This window comes from Triturus cristatus, chromosome 9, assembly GCF_964204655.1.
Source record: "Triturus cristatus chromosome 9, aTriCri1.1, whole genome shotgun sequence".
In the NCBI taxonomy this organism is placed as follows: domain Eukaryota; kingdom Metazoa; phylum Chordata; class Amphibia; order Caudata; family Salamandridae; genus Triturus; species Triturus cristatus.
In genome coordinates this window covers 147262125-147281195 of record NC_140592.1, presented here as the reverse complement: position 1 = coordinate 147281195, position 19071 = coordinate 147262125, and positions in this window count along the sequence as shown.

Sequence of the window (19071 nt, the reverse complement as noted above, 5' to 3'; positions counted from 1 at the left end):
GTAGATTGTGTGCAGTTCCCTTACCACTTCCACAGTAGTGAATGAGTTTTGGTAAACTAGGGATAGTGGTTGTTGTCTAGAATCACACTATGAGTCTGTGTGCATTTTGGAACCACTGTGAGAGAAGCATTTGGTAACATCATGTATTTGCTGACCGATAACTGTTTTAAAACCTGTCATGTTGTCAAGTTTTAGTAGCATTAAAAGCGAGTCTTTGCTTATGCATTGATAAAATGAGTCATGCTTTGACATAAAGTGCAGTACTTAAATATGTAGATTGTGTGTAGTCTCTTTATCCCTTGCACAGTAGTGAATGAGTTTTGGTAAGCTGCTAGGGATACTGTTATTTGTCTAGAATCACACTGTGAGTCTGTGTGCATTTGGGAACCACTGTGAGAGAAGCATTTGGTAACATTGTGTATTTGCTGACAGATAACTGTTTTAAAACCTGTCATGTTGTCAAGTTTTAGTAGCATTAGATGCCAGTCTTTGTTTATGCATTGATAAAATGAGTCATGCTTTGACACTAATGTGCTGTACTTTAATATGTAGATTGTGTGTAGTCTCCTTACCCCTTGCACAGTAGTGAATGAGTTGTGGTAAGCTGCTAGGGATAGTGTTGCTTGTCTAGAATCACACTGTGAGTCTGTGTGCATTTGGGAACCACTGTGAGAGAAGCATTTGGTAACATTGTGTATTTGACGACAGATAACTGTTTTAAAATCTGTCTTGTTGTCAAGTTTTAGTAGCATTAGAAGGCAGTTTTTGCTTATGCTTTGAGTAAATGAGTCAGGGTGTGACACAAAAGTGCAGCCCTGAAATATGTAGATTGTGTGCAGTTCTCTTACCACTTCCACTGTAGTGAATGAGTTTTGGTAAACTCCTAGGGATAGTGGTGCTTGTCTAGAATCACACTGTGAGTCTGTGTGCATTTGGGAATCACTGTGAGAGAAGCATTTGGTAACATCGTGTATTTTCTGACAGATAACTGTTTTAAAACCTGTCATGTTGTCAAGTTTTAGTAGCATGAGAAGCCAGTCTTTGCTTATGCGTTGATTAAATGAGTTAGGCTTTGACACAAAAGTGCAGTCCTGAAATATGTAGATTGTGTGCAGTTCCCTTACCACTTCCACAGTAGTGAATGAGTTTTGGTAAACTCCTAGGGATAGTGGTTGTTGTCTAGAATCACACTATGAGTCTGTGTGCATTTGGGAACCACTGTGAGAGAAGCATTTGGTAACATCATGTATTTGCTGACCGATAACTGTTTTAAAACCTGTCATGTTGTCAAGTTTTAGTAGCATTAAAAGCGAGTCTTTGCTTATGCATTGATAAAATGAGTCATGCTTTGACACTAAAGTGCAGTACTTAAATATGTAGATTGTGTGCAGTACCCTTATCCCTTCTAGACTAGTGAATGAGTTTTGGTAAGCTGCTAGGGATACTGTTATTTGTCTAGAATCACACTGTGAGTCTGTGTGCATTTGGGAACCACTGTGAGAGAAGCATTTGGTAACATTGTGTATTTGCTGACAGATAACTGTTTTAAAACCTGTCATGTTGTGAAGTTTTAGTAGCATTAGAAGCCAGTCTTTGTTTATGCGTTGATTAAATGAGTTAGGCATTGACACTGAAGTGCATTCCTGAAATATGTAGATTGTGTGCTGTTCCCTTACCACTTCCACTGTAGTGAATGAGTTCTGGTAAACTCCTAGGGACAGTGGGGCTTGTCTAGAATCACACTGTGAGTGTGTGTGCATTTGGGAACCACTGTGATAGAAGCATTTGGTAACATCGTGTATTTTCTGACAGATAACTGTTTTAAAACCTGTCATGTTGTCAAGTTTTAGTAGCATTAGAAGACAGTTATGGCTTATGCTTTGATTAAATGAGTCAGGCATTGACACTAAAGTGCAGTCCTGAAATATGTAGATTGTGTGCAGTTCCCTTACCACTTCCACTGTAGTGAATGAGTTTTGGTAAACTCCTAGGGATAGTGGTTGTTGTCTAGAATCACACTGTGAGTCTGTGTGCATTTGGGAACCACTGTGAGAGAAGCATTTGGTAACATCATGTATTTGCTGACTGATAACTGTTTTACAACCTGTCTTGTTGTCAAGTTTTAGTAGCATTAGAAGCCAGTCTTTGCTTATGCGTTGATTAAATGCGTTAGGCTTTGACACAAAAGTGCAGTCCTGAAATATGTAGATTGTGTGCAGTTCCCTTACCACTGCCAGAGTAGTGAATGAGTTTTGGTAAACTCCTAGGGATAGTGGTTGTTGTCTAGAATCACACTGTGAGTCTGTGTGCATTTGGGAACCACTGTGAGAGAAGCATTTGGTAACATCATGTATTTGCTGACTGATAACTGTTTTAAAACCTGTCATGTTGTCAGGTTTTAGTAGCATTAGAAGCCAGTCTTTGCTTATGCATTGATAAAATGAGTCATGCTTTGACACTAAAGTGCAGTACTTAAATATGTAGATTGTGTGTAGTCTCTTTATCCCTTGCACAGTAGTGAATGAGTTTTGGTAAGCTGCTAGGGATAGTGTTGTTTGTCTAGAATCACACTGTGAGTCTGTGTGCATTTGGGAACCACTGTGAGAGAAGCATTTGGTAACATCGTGTATTTGCTGACAGATAACTGTTTTAAAACCTGTCATGTTGTCAAGTTTTAGTAGCATTAGAAGACAGTTATGTCTTATGCTTTGAGTAAACGAGTCAGGGTTTGACACAAAAGTGCAGTCCTGAAATATGTATATTGTGTGCAGTTCTCTTACCACTTCCACTGTAGTGAATGAGTTTTGGTAAACTCCTAGGGATAGTGGTGCTTGTCTAGAATCACACTGTGAGTCTGTGTTCATTTGGGAATCACTGTGAGAGAAGCATTTGGTAACATCGTGTATTTTCTGACAGATAACTGTTTTAAAACCTGTCATGTTGTCAAGTTTTAGTAGCATGAGAAGCCAGTCTTTGTTTATGCATTGATAAAATGAGTCATGCTTTGACACTAATGTGCTGTACTTTAATATGTAGATTGTGTGTAGTCTCCTTACCCCTTGCACAGTAGTGAATGAGTTGTGGTAAGCTGCTAGGGATAGTGTTGCTTGTCTAGAATCACACTGTGAGTCTGTGCGCATTTGGGAACCACTGTGAGAGAAGCATTTGGTAACATTGTGTATTTGATGACAGATACCTGTTTTAAAATCTGTCTTGTTGTCAAGTTTTAGTAGCATTAGAAGGCAGTTTTTGCTTATGCTTTGAGTAAATGAGTCAGGGTTTGACACAAAAGTGCAGTCCTGAAATATGTAGATTGTGTGCAGTTCTCTTACCACTTCCACTTTAGTGAATGAGTTTTGGTAAACTCCTAGGGATAGTGGTGCTTGTCTAGAATCACACTGTGAGTCTGTGTGCATTTGGGAATCACTGTGAGAGAAGCATTTGGTAACATCGTGTATTTTCTGACAGATAACTGTTTTAAAACCTGTCATGTTGTCAAGTTTTAGTAGCATGAGAAGCCAGTCTTTGCTTATGCGTTGATTAAATGAGTTAGGCTTTGACACAAAAGTGCAGTCCTGAAATATGTAGATTGTGTGCAGTTCCCTTACCACTTCCACAGTAGTGAATGAGTTTTGGTAAACTCCTAGGGATAGTGGTTGTTGTCTAGAATCACACTATGAGTCTGTGTGCATTTTGGAACCACTGTGAGAGAAGCATTTGGTAACATCATGTATTTGCTGACCGATAACTGTTTTAAAACCTGTCATGTTGTCAAGTTTTAGTAGCATTAAAAGCGAGTCTTTGCTTATGCATTGATAAAATGAGTCATGCTTTGACACTAAAGTGCAGTACTTAAATATGTAGATTGTGTGTAGTCTCTTTATCCCTTGCACAGTAGTGAATGAGTTTTGGTAAGCTGCTAGGGATACTGTTATTTGTCTAGAATCACACTGTGAGTCTGTGTGCATTTGGGAACCACTGTGAGAGAAGCATTTGGTAACATTGTGTATTTGCTGACAGATAACTGTTTTAAAACCTGTCATGTTGTCAAGTTTTAGTAGCATTAGATGCCAGTCTTTGTTTATGCATTGATAAAATGAGTCATGCTTTGACACTAATGTGCTGTACTTTAATATGTAGATTGTGTGTAGTCTCCTTACCCCTTGCACAGTAGTGAATGAGTTGTGGTAAGCTGCTAGGGATAGTGTTGCTTGTCTAGAATCACACTGTGAGTATGTGTGCATTTGGGAACCACTGTGAGAGAAGCATTTGGTAACATCGCGTATTTGATGACAGATAACTGTTTTAAAATCTGTCTTGTTGTCAAGTTTTAGTAGCATTAGAAGGCAGTTTTTGCTTATGCTTTGAGTAAATGAGTCAGGGTTTGACACAAAAGTGCAGTCCTGAAATATGTATATTGTGTGCAGTTCTCTTACCACTTCCACTGTAGTGAATGAGTTTTGGTAAACTCCTAGGGATAGTGGTGCTTGTCTAGAATCACACTGTGAGTCTGTGTGCATTTGGGAATCACTGTGAGAGAAGCATTTGGTAACATCGTGTATTTTCTGACAGATAACTGTTTTAAAACCTGTCATGTTGTCAAGTTTTAGTAGCATGAGAAGCCAGTCTTTGCTTATGCGTTGATTAAATGAGTTAGGCTTTGACACAAAAGTGCAGTCCTGAAATATGTAGATCGTGTGCAGTTCCCTTACCACTTCCACAGTAGTGAATGAGTTTTGGTAAACTCCTAGGGATAGTGGTTGTTGTCTAGAATCACACTATGAGTCTGTGTGCATTTGGGAACCACTGTGAGAGAAGCATTTGGTAACATTGTGTATTTGCTGACAGATAACAGTTTTAAAACCTGTCATGTTGTCAAGTTTTAGTAGCATTAGAAGCCAGTCTTTGTTTATGCATTGATAAAATGAGTCATGCTTTGACACTAATGTGCTGTACTTTAATATGTAGATTGTGTGTAGTCTCCTTACCCCTTGCACAGTAGTGAATGAGTTGTGGTAAGCTGCTAGGGATAGTGTTGCTTGTCTAGAATCACACTGTGAGTCTGTGTGCATTTGGGAACCACTGTGAGAGAAGCATTTGGTAACATTGTGTATTTGACGACAGATAACTGTTTTAAAATCTGTCTTGTTGTCAAGTTTTAGTAGCATTAGAAGGCAGTTTTTGCTTATGCTTTGAGTAAATGAGTCAGGGTTTGACACAAAAGTGCAGTCCTGAAATATGTATATTGTGTGCAGTTCTCTTACCACTTCCACTGTAGTGAATGAGTTTTGGTAAACTCCTAGGGATAGTGGTGCTTGTCTAGAATCACACTGTGAGTCTGTGTGCATTTGGGAATCACTGTGAGAGAAGCATTTGGTAACATCGTGTATTTTCTGACAGATAACTGTTTTAAAACCTGTCATGTTGTCAAGTTTTAGTAGCATGAGAAGCCAGTCTTTGCTTATGCGTTGATTAAATGAGTTAGGCTTTGACACAAAAGTGCAGTCCTGAAATATGTAGATCGTGTGCAGTTCCCTTACCACTTCCACAGTAGTGAATGAGTTTTGGTAAACTCCTAGGGATAGTGGTTGTTGTCTAGAATCACACTATGAGTCTGTGTGCATTTGGGAACCACTGTGAGAGAAGCATTTGGTAACATTGTGTATTTGCTGACAGATAACAGTTTTAAAACCTGTCATGTTGTCAAGTTTTAGTAGCATTAGAAGCCAGTCTTTGTTTATGCATTGATAAAATGAGTCATGCTTTGACACTAATGTGCTGTACTTTAATATGTAGATTGTGTGTAGTCTCCTTACCCCTTGCACAGTAGTGAATGAGTTGTGGTAAGCTGCTAGGGATAGTGTTGCTTGTCTAGAATCACACTGTGAGTCTGTGTGCATTTGGGAACCACTGTGAGAGAAGCATTTGGTAACATTGTGTATTTGACGACAGATAACTGTTTTAAAATCTGTCTTGTTGTCAAGTTTTAGTAGCATTAGAAGGCAGTTTTTGCTTATGCTTTGAGTAAATGAGTCAGGGTTTGACACAAAAGTGCAGCCCTGAAATATGTAGATTGTGTGCAGTTCTCTTACCACTTCCACTGTAGTGAATGAGTTTTGGTAAACTCCTAGGGATAGTGGTGCTTGTCTAGAATCACACTGTGAGTCTGTGTGCATTTGGGAATCACTGTGAGAGAAGCATTTGGTAACATCGTGTATTTTCTGACAGATAACTGTTTTAAAACCTGTCATGTTGTCAAGTTTTAGTAGCATGAGAAGCCAGTCTTTGCTTATGCGTTGATTAAATGAGTTAGGCTTTGACACAAAAGTGCAGTCCTGAAATATGTAGATTGTGTGCAGTTCCCTTACCACTTCCACAGTAGTGAATGAGTTTTGGTAAACTCCTAGGGATAGTGGTTGTTGTCTAGAATCACACTATGAGTCTGTGTGCATTTGGGAACCACTGTGAGAGAAGCATTTGGTAACATCATGTATTTGCTGACCGATAACTGTTTTAAAACCTGTCATGTTGTCAAGTTTTAGTAGCATTAAAAGCGAGTCTTTGCTTATGCATTGATAAAATGAGTCATGCTTTGACACTAAAGTGCAGTACTTAAATATGTAGATTGTGTGCAGTACCCTTATCCCTTCTAGACTAGTGAATGAGTTTTGGTAAGCTGCTAGGGATACTGTTATTTGTCTAGAATCACACTGTGAGTCTGTGTGCATTTGGGAACCACTGTGAGAGAAGCATTTGGTAACATTGTGTATTTGCTGACAGATAACTGTTTTAAAACCTGTCATGTTGTGAAGTTTTAGTAGCATTAGAAGCCAGTCTTTGTTTATGCGTTGATTAAATGAGTTAGGCATTGACACTGAAGTGCATTCCTGAAATATGTAGATTGTGTGCTGTTCCCTTACCACTTCCACTGTAGTGAATGAGTTCTGGTAAACTCCTAGGGACAGTGGTGCTTGTCTAGAATCACACTGTGAGTGTGTGTGCATTTGGGAACCACTGTGATAGAAGCATTTGGTAACATCGTGTATTTTCTGACAGATAACTGTTTTAAAACCTGTCATGTTGTCAAGTTTTAGTAGCATTAGAAGACAGTTATGGCTTATGCTTTGATTAAATGAGTCAGGCATTGACACTAAAGTGCAGTCCTGAAATATGTAGATTGTGTGCAGTTCCCTTACCACTTCCACTGTAGTGAATGAGTTTTGGTAAACTCCTAGGGATAGTGGTTGTTGTCTAGAATCACACTGTGAGTCTGTGTGCATTTGGGAACCACTGTGAGAGAAGCATTTGGTAACATCATGTATTTGCTGACTGATAACTGTTTTACAACCTGTCTTGTTGTCAAGTTTTAGTAGCATTAGAAGCCAGTCTTTGCTTATGCGTTGATTAAATGCGTTAGGCTTTGACACAAAAGTGCAGTCCTGAAATATGTAGATTGTGTGCAGTTCCCTTACCACTGCCAGAGTAGTGAATGAGTTTTGGTAAACTCCTAGGGATAGTGGTTGTTGTCTAGAATCACACTGTGAGTCTGTGTGCATTTGGGAACCACTGTGAGAGAAGCATTTGGTAACATCATGTATTTGCTGACTGATAACTGTTTTAAAACCTGTCATGTTGTCAGGTTTTAGTAGCATTAGAAGCCAGTCTTTGCTTATGCATTGATAAAATGAGTCATGCTTTGACACTAAAGTGCAGTACTTAAATATGTAGATTGTGTGTAGTCTCTTTATCCCTTGCACAGTAGTGAATGAGTTTTGGTAAGCTGCTAGGGATAGTGTTGTTTGTCTAGAATCACACAGTGAGTCTGTGTGCATTTGGGAACCACTGTGAGAGAAGCATTTGGTAACATCGTGTATTTGCTGACAGATAACTGTTTTAAAACCTGTCATGTTGTCAAGTTTTAGTAGCATTAGAAGACAGTTATGTCTTATGCTTTGAGTAAACGAGTCAGGGTTTGACACAAAAGTGCAGTCCTGAAATATGTATATTGTGTGCAGTTCTCTTACCACTTCCACTGTAGTGAATGAGTTTTGGTAAACTCCTAGGGATAGTGGTGCTTGTCTAGAATCACACTGTGAGTCTGTGTTCATTTGGGAATCACTGTGAGAGAAGCATTTGGTAACATCGTGTATTTTCTGACAGATAACTGTTTTAAAACCTGTCATGTTGTCAAGTTTTAGTAGCATGAGAAGCCAGTCTTTGCTTATGCGTTGATTAAATGAGTTAGGCTTTGACACAAAAGTGCAGTCCTGAAATATGTAGATCGTGTGCAGTTCCCTTACCACTTCCACAGTAGTGAATGAGTTTTGGTAAACTCCTAGGGATAGTGGTTGTTGTCTAGAATCACACTATGAGTCTGTGTGCATTTGGGAACCACTGTGAGAGAAGCATTTGGTAACATTGTGTATTTGCTGACAGATAACAGTTTTAAAACCTGTCATGTTGTCAAGTTTTAGTAGCATTAGAAGCCAGTCTTTGTTTATGCATTGATAAAATGAGTCATGCTTTGACACTAATGTGCTGTACTTTAATATGTAGATTGTGTGTAGTCTCTTTACCCCTTGCACAGTAGTGAATGAGTTGTGGTAAGCTGCTAGGGATAGTGTTGCTTGTCTAGAATCACACTGTGAGTCTGTGTGCATTTGGGAACCACTGTGAGAGAAGCATTTGGTAACATTGTGTATTTGACGACAGATAACTGTTTTAAAATCTGTCTTGTTGTCAAGTTTTAGTAGCATTAGAAGGCAGTTTTTGCCTATGCTTTGAGTAAATGAGTCAGGGTTTGACACAAAAGTGCAGCCCTGAAATATGTAGATTGTGTGCAGTTCTCTTACCACTTCCACTGTAGTGAATGAGTTTTGGTAAACTCCTAGGGATAGTGGTTGTTGTCTAGAATCACACTATGAGTCTGTGTGCATTTGGGAACCACTGTGAGAGAAGCATTTGGTAACATCGTGTATTTGCTGACAGATAACTCTTTTAAAACCTGTCTTGTTGTCAAGTTTTAGTAGCATTAGAAGGCAGTTTTTGCTTATGCTTTGATTAAATGAGTCAGGGTTTGACACAAAAGTGCAGTCCTGAAATATGTAGATTGTGTGCAGTTCCCTTACCCCTTCCACTGTAGTGAATGAGTTTTGGTAAACTCCTAGGGATAGTGGTGCTTGTCTAGAATCACACTGTGAGTCTGTGTGCATTTGGGAATCACTGTGAGAGAAGCATTTGGTAACATCGTGTATTTTCTGACAGATAACTGTTTTAAAACCTGTCATGTTGTCAAGTTTTAGTAGCATGAGAAGCCAGTCTTTGCTTATGCGTTGATTAAATGAGTTAGGCTTTGACACAAAAGTGCAGTCCTGAAATATGTAGATTGTGTGCAGTTCCCTTACCACTTCCACAGTAGTGAATGAGTTTTGGTAAACTCCTAGGGATAGTGGTTGTTGTCTAGAATCACACTATGAGTCTGTGTGCATTTGGGAACCACTGTGAGAGAAGCATTTGGTAACATCATGTATTTGCTGACCGATAACTGTTTTAAAACCTGTCATGTTGTCAAGTTTTAGTAGCATTAAAAGCGAGTCTTTGCTTATGCATTGATAAAATGAGTCATGCTTTGACACTAAAGTGCAGTACTTAAATATGTAGATTGTGTGCAGTACCCTTATCCCTTCTAGACTAGTGAATGAGTTTTGGTAAGCTGCTAGGGATACTGTTATTTGTCTAGAATCACACTGTGAGTCTGTGTGCATTTGGGAACCACTGTGAGAGAAGCATTTGGTAACATTGTGTATTTGCTGACAGATAACTGTTTTAAAACCTGTCATGTTGTCAAGTTTTAGTAGCATTAGAAGCCAGTCTTTGTTTATGCGTTGATTAAATGAGTTAGGCATTGACACTGAAGTGCATTCCTGAAATATGTAGATTGTGTGCTGTTCCCTTACCACTTCCACTGTAGTGAATGAGTTTTGGTAAACTCCTAGGGATAGTGGTGCTTGTCTAGAATCACACTGTGAGTCTGTGTGCATTTGGGAACCACTGTGATAGAAGCATTTGGTAACATCGTGTATTTTCTGACAGATAACTGTTTTAAAACCTGTCATGTTGTCAAGTTTTAGTAGCATTAGAAGACAGTTATGGCTTATGCTTTGATTAAATGAGTCAGGCGAAACCCCAACATTTGATGGTTTTACCCAATTGCATAGATCAGCCAGGAAAAAAAGATTTGGGCGTCCTGCGGGGGGGATTATGACCTTATTGTCTACAAAAATAGCAACTAATGTGACTCCGGTAAAAGTAAAATGTAAATGGCTTTTGGTATGTAAACTGTCATTATTGATGCTAGGGAAAAAATATGAAAATGTAATTATTATAAATGTGTATATGCAATGGGGGGACATCAAGGAGTATGAAAGTGAGTTGGAGTATTTTAAAGAAGATCTAGATGTTTTATGTGAAATGTATGAATTGGATATGTTTTTCATAATGGGAGATTTTAATCACAAATTGAGTCCAAAGAAGGTCGATCTCTGGTATAGGGATATAATGGATGCATATGAGATAAAACAAGCAATTTTTCCGGTCTGCGACCCCCAAAGACGGGATGAATGGCTGGGAAATTATTTAGGGTCGAAGGGCCTTTATTGTCTGAATGGTAGATTTGAATCTGATTGCCCAGCAAAGAAAACATTTAAAATAGGTACACAAAACTGCCCAATAGATTATATGTTTATGTTTGCTTGGAACTTCCCTCTAATAAGGAAATTTAGGATACTCCAGTTAGAAGGGAGTGATCATCATCCCCTGCAGCTGACAATCCAAGGTGGACGTACGAAACCCTGTGATAAGGTAATTGAACAACAGGTTGAATACCCAAAAAGAGTAACAACTAGATTAACGGAAGAATATTTAGAAAAATTAAGGAAATTGCAAGAGAAGATACTTTTAGGAGATATAGCGGGTCAAAATCTGGAATGGTACGAGGGAAAAATAGCGCAAGTGGTGCAATGTCTACGAATCGAATTGAAGAGAAATAAAGTAAATCAACATACAATCCCTGTAAACTGCTTGAGATGGTTCACGGTAGATTGTCAGAAGAAAAAAAGAGAGATAAGGAGAGAAATTAGAAGTAGTAAAAAATCTAACTGGAAGAAACAAAGGCATCTTGAAAAATTGAAAAAAGAATATAAAAAGTTACTTAGAGATACAAAAAGAGCCTATAGAGAAAAATGTTGGGAAAACTTATTGGTATCTATTGAAACGAAGAACCTAAGACAGTTTTGGAAACTAGTGAAAGCAGCAGAAGACCATCCTGTCGGGGCCATGAATTGTGTGGTAGACGAGGCAGCATGGGAAAAGTATTTGAAGGTATTGTACGGCGTACGTAGAAAACCAGAAGAAACAGCCCCAGAGCAATGGCCAGGGCTAACGGATGAATTAAAATCAGATTTCTCAGTACAAAATGTAAAAAATGTTATAGCTGATTTAAAACTAACACGGGCTGCAGGGCCAGATAACCTCCCAGCAATAATAATAAAGTCAGAGATGCAGTGGTGGGCGAGTTTTTTTTCTCAGATGTTTTCGGTAATTTTAGAGGTAGGGAAAATACCTAAGAATTGGAAGGGAGCCGTAATAAGGCCAATCCATAAAAAAGGTGATATGAGCGCACCACAAAACTATAGGTTAATTAACCTGTTAGATATTGGGGAAAAAGTTTTCTCAAAAATAATTCTGAATAGATTAAAGAACTGGGTGGAGGAATTTTCAATTGTACCAACTGAACAGGGGGGCTTTAAAGAAGGACACTCCACAATCGACCACTGCTTTGCCTTATGGGCAGTCGCACGCAAGTCATTGGAACAAAATGGTAAGATGTGCTGCTGCTTTGTTGACTTTCGAGCAGCGTTCGATTCAGTTGATCGGAACTGCCTTTGGGAAACTCTAGTAAACAAAAACATCCCCGTGGGGTTGCTGAGTATAATAAAAGAGTTACATTGTGGCAATTGGGCCCAAGTAATAAGAGATACAGAGGGGTCACTGACACCAAAAATAGTAATTGAAAATGGCCTAAGACAGGGCTGCGTGTTAGCCCCCCTGCTCTTTGCAATATTCTTGGCTGACCTACCAGCAACCTTAGAGGTTGAAAGAAGTGCAAGCCCAAAAATGGAGGGTAAGAAAATTTCATGCTTGCTATATGCTGACGACCTGGTGATTTTGGACCAGACCGAAATAGGCCTCCAGAGAAAATTACATGCGTTTAGAGAATACTGTGAAGGGAAAAGTTTAATTGTAAATATGGATAAAACAAAAATTTTATGTTTCGGAAATAAAGACACGAGTTTTAAATGGATGTTAGGAGATTTTAAACTGGAAATAGTGAATGAATATCGCTATCTGGGCGTATGGTTTGACAGGAAGTTAAAATGGTATACACATTTAGAAGCTCAAAAAGCAAAGGCCGTCTCATCAATCTGCGGATTGAAGAAATTTAATCGGGACTATGGATATATGTCACATAGACCGCTGTTAAAGGCTTTTAGCTCTATGATCCCACCACAGGTATTATATGGAGTAGAGATCCTTTATCTAAGCGGTAAGCAAGTTTGGGACCAAGAGGAAGGTATGTGCCTGAAAACATTGTTGGCGTTACCACGCTCTTCGATGATCCAAGCAATAAGAACCGAGATAGGTACAACTGCTTGGAGTATTCAGGCTCAAATGGCTTTGGTCAGATTTTGGAAACGCCTGGATTTAGAGACAGGCCAGAAGATATCACATTGGTAGGAAAGAGATTATATCAAGTAGCCTAAAATGGGCGAAAAATACAAGAAAGAAATTATTACAGGCCAGTGAGAATCTAAAGGTAAAAATCACCCAAAGCCAGTTGCAGGTAGAGTTCTCTAAGAAGGAGCTCATAAAATATGGACAAGAAGCCTCAAGAAGAGGAGATATGGTCTACTTGGAGAAGAAAAAATCTGTGCAATTAATGAGGGATTCATGGCGAAAAGAAAATTGGTTCCCCTATCTGGAAATTTTACCAAATATGTGGTATAGATAGGAGATTTTAAGAATAAGAATAGGTATAAATCCCTTGTTGGCAAATGAGGAACTGAAAAGAAAAATGTTATATTTTGATGGCCATTGTAAGTGTAATTTGGGCACTAAAGGCGATATATTGCACATTCTGTTGGACTGTACAACGCTACTAGAACAGCGTAAATGTTATCTCCGCCCAATATTTTTAAAATATGAAATAAGGCAAAGGAATAAGGCAGCAGAACTACTTACTGAAATGCCAAATCTTGATATAGCGATTGCAATTGGGAAATATATGAAAGAAATTAAAAATAAATAAATACATTTCCTAGCAATGAATTAGTTAATAGATTTAATGATTTTAAACCATTTTAACTTTTGTATTATGGTACTAATATCGTATTTTATAAGAATATTTTTATATTGCATATATTTTAAAATGTGTTGAGCCTCCCTGAGCAGGAAAACTGGACTCATGTACTATTTATTGAAAAATTGATCAATTCCCTAACATTGATAATGTATATATTGTGATGTTTTTTTTTTAATTGGTTCCATAATTGTTTAAAGACCAAGGTCTAAATAAACATTGTTTTTGACTGTTTTTGACTGAGTCAGGCATTGACACTAAAGTGCAGTCCTGAAATATGTAGATTGTGTGCAGTTCCCTTACCACTTCCACTGTAGTGAATGAGTTTTGGTAAACTCCTAGGGATAGTGGTTGTTGTCTAGAATCACACTGTGAGTCTGTGTGCATTTGGGAACCACTGTGAGAGAAGCATTTGGTAACATCATGTATTTGCTGACTGATAACTGTTTTACAACCTGTCTTGTTGTCAAGTTTTAGTAGCATTAGAAGCCAGTCTTTGCTTATGCGTTGATTAAATGCGTTAGGCTTTGACACAAAAGTGCAGTCCTAGGGATAGTGGTTGTTGTCTAGAATCACACTGTGAGTCTGTGTGCATTTGGGAACCACTGTGAGAGAAGCATTTGGTAACATCATGTATTTGCTGACTGATAACTGTTTTAAAACCTGTCATGTTGTCAAGTTTTAGTAGCATTAGAAGCCAGTCTTTGCTTATGCATTGATAAAATGAGTCATGCTTTGACACTAAAGTGCAGTACTTAAATATGTAGATTGTGTGTAGTCTCTTTATCCCTTGCACAGTAGTGAATGAGTTTTGGTAAGCTGCTAGGGATAGTGTTGTTTGTCTAGAATCACACTGTGAGTCTGTGTGCATTTGGGAACCACTGTGAGAGAAGCATTTGGTAACATCGTGTATTTGCTGACAGATAACTGTTTTAAAACCTGTCATGTTGTCAAGTTTTAGTAGCATTAGAAGACAGTTATGTCTTATGCTTTGATTAAATGAGTCAGGCATTGACACTAAAGTGCAGTCCTGAAATATGTAGATTGTGTGCAGTTCCCTTACCACTTTCACTGTAGTGAATGAGTTTTGGTAAACTCCTAGGGATAGTGGTGCTTGTCTAGAATCACACTGTGAGTGCATTTGGGAACCACTGTGAGAGAAGCATTTGGTAACCTCGTGTATTTTCTGACAGATAACTCTTTTAAAATTGGTCATGTTGTCAAGTTTTAGTAGCATTAGAAGCTAGTCTTTGCTTATGCATTGATAAAATGAGTCAGGGTTTGACACTAAGCTGCAGTACCATGTACTATTCTCTTCACTGCGCCAGAACTGAAAATGTAAAAGTTTTACCCAGGCACTGTCCTAGCAGTAGTCTGATGATTTAGTCAGTTTCTAAGTACTTATGTTGTGAACCATACATTACCAGATAGACTGCTTCAAATGTCTATGCAGTATGCATGCAGTCTTCTAACATACTTTACACTTGTCTTTCACACCTTCAATTCCCTAGTCAGTATCCATACACTTCCAGGAAACACCGTGTCACTCCATTTGCACTCCTCTAGTGACCCCTTCAGTACCAAGTACTAATCCATTCACTGTGCCAAAAGCCAACCCCTTAATAAATTCACCAAGGCACTCTCCTTGCTGTACTCTAATCATTCAGTCAGTACCCAAGTACTCATGCAGTGAGCCAGGCCTTATCACATAGACTGCTTCAAACGCCTATTCACTATGCATGCAGTCCTCTAACCACCTACACAGTTGTTTTTCACACCTTCAATTCCCTAGTCAGTATCCATACACTTCCAGGAGACACCCTGTCACTCCCTTTGCACTCCTCTGGTGACCCATTCAGCACCATGTACTAATCCATTCACTGTGCCAAAACCCAAACACTTATAAATTCACCAAGGCGCTCTCCTTGCAGTACTCTAATCATTCAATCAGTGCCTTAGTATTCATGCACTGAGCCAGGCCTTAGCACATGGACTGCTTCAAACCCCTATCCACTATGCATGCAGTCTTCTAACCACCTAGACACTTGTCTTTCACACCTTCAATTCCCTAGTCAGTATCCATACAGTCCAGCAAATATCCTGTCACTCCCTTTGCACTCCTCTCGTGACCCATTCAGTACCAAGTACTAATCCATTCCCTGCGCCAAAAGCCAACAACTTAAAAATTCACCCAGGCACTCTCCTTGCTGTACTCTAATCATTCAGTCAGTACCCAAGTACTCATGCAGTGAGCCAGGCCTTAGCACATGGTCTGCTTCAAATGCCTATCCGGTATGCATGCAGTCCTCTAACCACCTACACAGTTGTCTTTCACACCTTCAATTCCCCAGTTAGTATTCATACACTTCTAGCAAACACCCTGTTACTCACCCAGTGTGTCTCCTACAGTACTGTAATCATTCAGTCAGTTAGCATGTAGTCTTTTAGTGAGGTAGGCTTTAGGGCATGAACTGCTTCAAAGTAATATGCACTATGTATGTAGTGTTTTAATCATCGTCACACTTGTGGTTCAGGGCTATAGTTTCATAGTCAGTTTTTATATAAAATGTGTTTGTACAGTAATGGAATAGTATAAATTTGAAAGTTATTAATATACATTTATTTGTGATTCTTTTTTACAGATACTGGTAAGATCACAAAGCAATTTATTAAAAATGTTTGTAGGAGCAAACAGAATGTAGATAATGCTGGAACTACTGAGAATTCTTCAAGTAAGAAAAAAATTCAAAATAAGAGGAAAAGTAAAAAAGCAAATGGTCAGTCAAAGGAGATAAAGTATGGTAAAAGAAGGCAACATCAGTATAAGGAATTACGCAAAAAAATATTTTACAAGAGAGTAGTGCATAATTTGCTGAAAGATGTGAATAAATATAAAAAGAGAGCTTTATTTTATAAAAAGAAGAAGCATATTGAAAACATTGTGGAAAAGGCTTTTGAAGTATAAAGGAAACTGTTTATTTTAGTGTTAAACTAGATAAATCAATCCATGTAATGAAGGCCAAAAGTAGGAGGAAAAGAGTTATTAATAAAAAAAAAAATTGTGATTTTTTTTTGGGAGAATGGAAACACAGTTCCAGTTCAGAGCCTTTTTTTAACAAAGAGAGTTATTCACTGAGCGAAAAATTATTGTATGCAGTTGACACCAGTGGTAGAGGTTATGAGGTTAGCGACGGTTGTCCAATTGAGAAAGAGAAAATGGTTGAAAGAAATGCAGAAGAAGTGATAGCTGATGAAGTTTTAGGGAGATGTGCTAAAAACCCTGTGTACACTTAGGATTGCAGTAGTGTTTGCAGTGTACGACAGGAATCTATTGAAAAATTATGCAGTTTTTTACGAGCCTATACTAAAAAAAGTGTAAAACAAAATATTAAGCTGTTGCAAGGACTAGACCCTTGCAGAGTGAGAAAACATACTGGTTTGCAAGGTCATTCTCTGGCTTGTCTTTCTAGGAAAGTTTGTGAAAGTGTTTTTCACCATTTCAGAATGCTGGCAGTACATCATACTCAAATGCAGAAGTTAGTGAGAAGGTTGTATTATGCAAAAAGTCCAGTACTAAAGTTAAGTGAGTTGAACAGTGCTCTTTTGCGTGGGTCAGTATCAGATGTGAAGCAGGTCTGTGATGATATTGAGTTTTGTTACTTTGGTCCTCAGCAAGAGAGTGAAGAAACTGACACATTAGTAGAACAAAATGTTGAAGACAATGTACAACCCGTAATTACAGAAAAAGTTGATGATGAAATCACAAAGTTTAAGGTAATTTCAGGTGAAAGACCAAATGTTTCTTGTATTTGTTGTCGGCGAAGTCACTATAAAAATCAGACTAGGGGTGTCAATCTGTATTTAAAAAGTGAAATAGAAGATAATGATAAGTGGATGGAATTTGCAACTTATTTGCTGGTAGAGGATTGTTTTGATTTGGGATGTGAGCAGCATATATGCAAATATTGTTATAAAAAATTAGATGAGAATAAAATGCCTGCTAGAGCTGTTCATAATAATCTAGAGTTGGTTGGTATTCCTCCAGAGCTGATAGATTTAAATACGTATGAGTCTATTCTCATACAATGTGTTCACCCGTTTCAGGCTATTGTTGGTATGGAGCCCAAAACAGGTAAATTACCTCCATTAGAGTTGCAAAGAGGATTGAAAGGAAGAGTTGTGTATTTACCGTTAGATTTAAGGAAAAATATTGAAACTATTGGTGTAGACCATGCAGAAAATGAGCCACTAGTCATTCTAGTAAATGGTGCTCCTACTAAGAATAAAAAAATTTGGCAAGAGTTAGTGGATGTTAGAAAAGTGCAAAAAGCATCGTTGTATCTGTTAAAAAATAATGAGTACTATAGAAATGTGTTTGTAGGAGAAGAAGAAATAGATTTAGCAGAATATACTGAAACATTAAGTGGACAAATAGAAAAAGTGGACATGTCCAGATGTGAAGAAATCTATGAACATTACAGTGTACATCCACTTCATTCCAAAGAGGTGATGGGGAATACAATTGAGTTGTTTCAAATGAAAAAAGCAACAGGAAGTCCCATGAGTGTATGGGAAGAGAGCTTGGAAGCTTGTTGTTTCCCGCAGTTGTTTCCAACAGGAAAAGGTGGACAATATGATGAACGCCCTGTGCAGATTCCTGCATCTGAATATCGGACAACAAGATTATATGCAGAAGATCCAAGATTTCGACAGTGTATCCCTTATATGTTTCATCTTCTGTTTGAAAGTGACTTGTCTGGACTTTCATATGCAGTAAATCACATTTTAAAAACTGGAATGCATCTTCAAAATGTAACTGCAAATGATTTTATGGATAAAGTGCATCAGAGAGATGATCATTTAGAATCTCAGTTGATTAATCTGATGGCATGTCAGCGTGGGACTAATGAATATTGGTACCGTCGACATGGAGAATTGAAATGTATGCTACGGAACTTGGGAACTCCTACATGGTTTGTTACACTAAGGTGTGCTGAGTATGCTTGGGATGATTTACTTGAATTTCTTCGAGAGGCAAATTCCAATATAAAAAATATTGAATACAAGACACCTGGAGAATTGTGCTCTTTGGATCCTGTCAATGTATGCAGATATTTCAATCATAGATTTGAAGCTATGATGTCTTTCATCTGCAATAAAAAGAATCCTCCTCTTGGAGAAGTTGTGGATTTCTTTTGGAGAAAGGAGTATCAAGCAAGAGGTGCTCCTCACATACATATGTTGTTATGGGTCAAGGACGCCCCCAAATTTGGAACAGATTCAGATGAAACTGTTTTGTCTTTCATTGAAGATTATGCTACATGTGCTCTTCCAAAAAGCAGAGAAGATAAAAACTTAAAACAACAAGTCTTACGATTTCAAAGCCACAGGTGTGGAAAATACTGTCGACGAAAGTACAAAGTCAAAGGATAAGTTCTATACCAAATGTCATTTTGGATTTCCACGTCCTGTATTATCCAAAGGAAGAGTGAACAGTTTTGTGTAAGCTATGCGACATACCATCACAAGAAAGTATCCGAAAAACACCTACAACTTAAGAAGAAGCGAAGAATCAAAATACATAAATGACTACAATCCAGTTATTTTATCCATGTGGAACGCTAACATGGATATTCAGTATGTTGCGGACAATT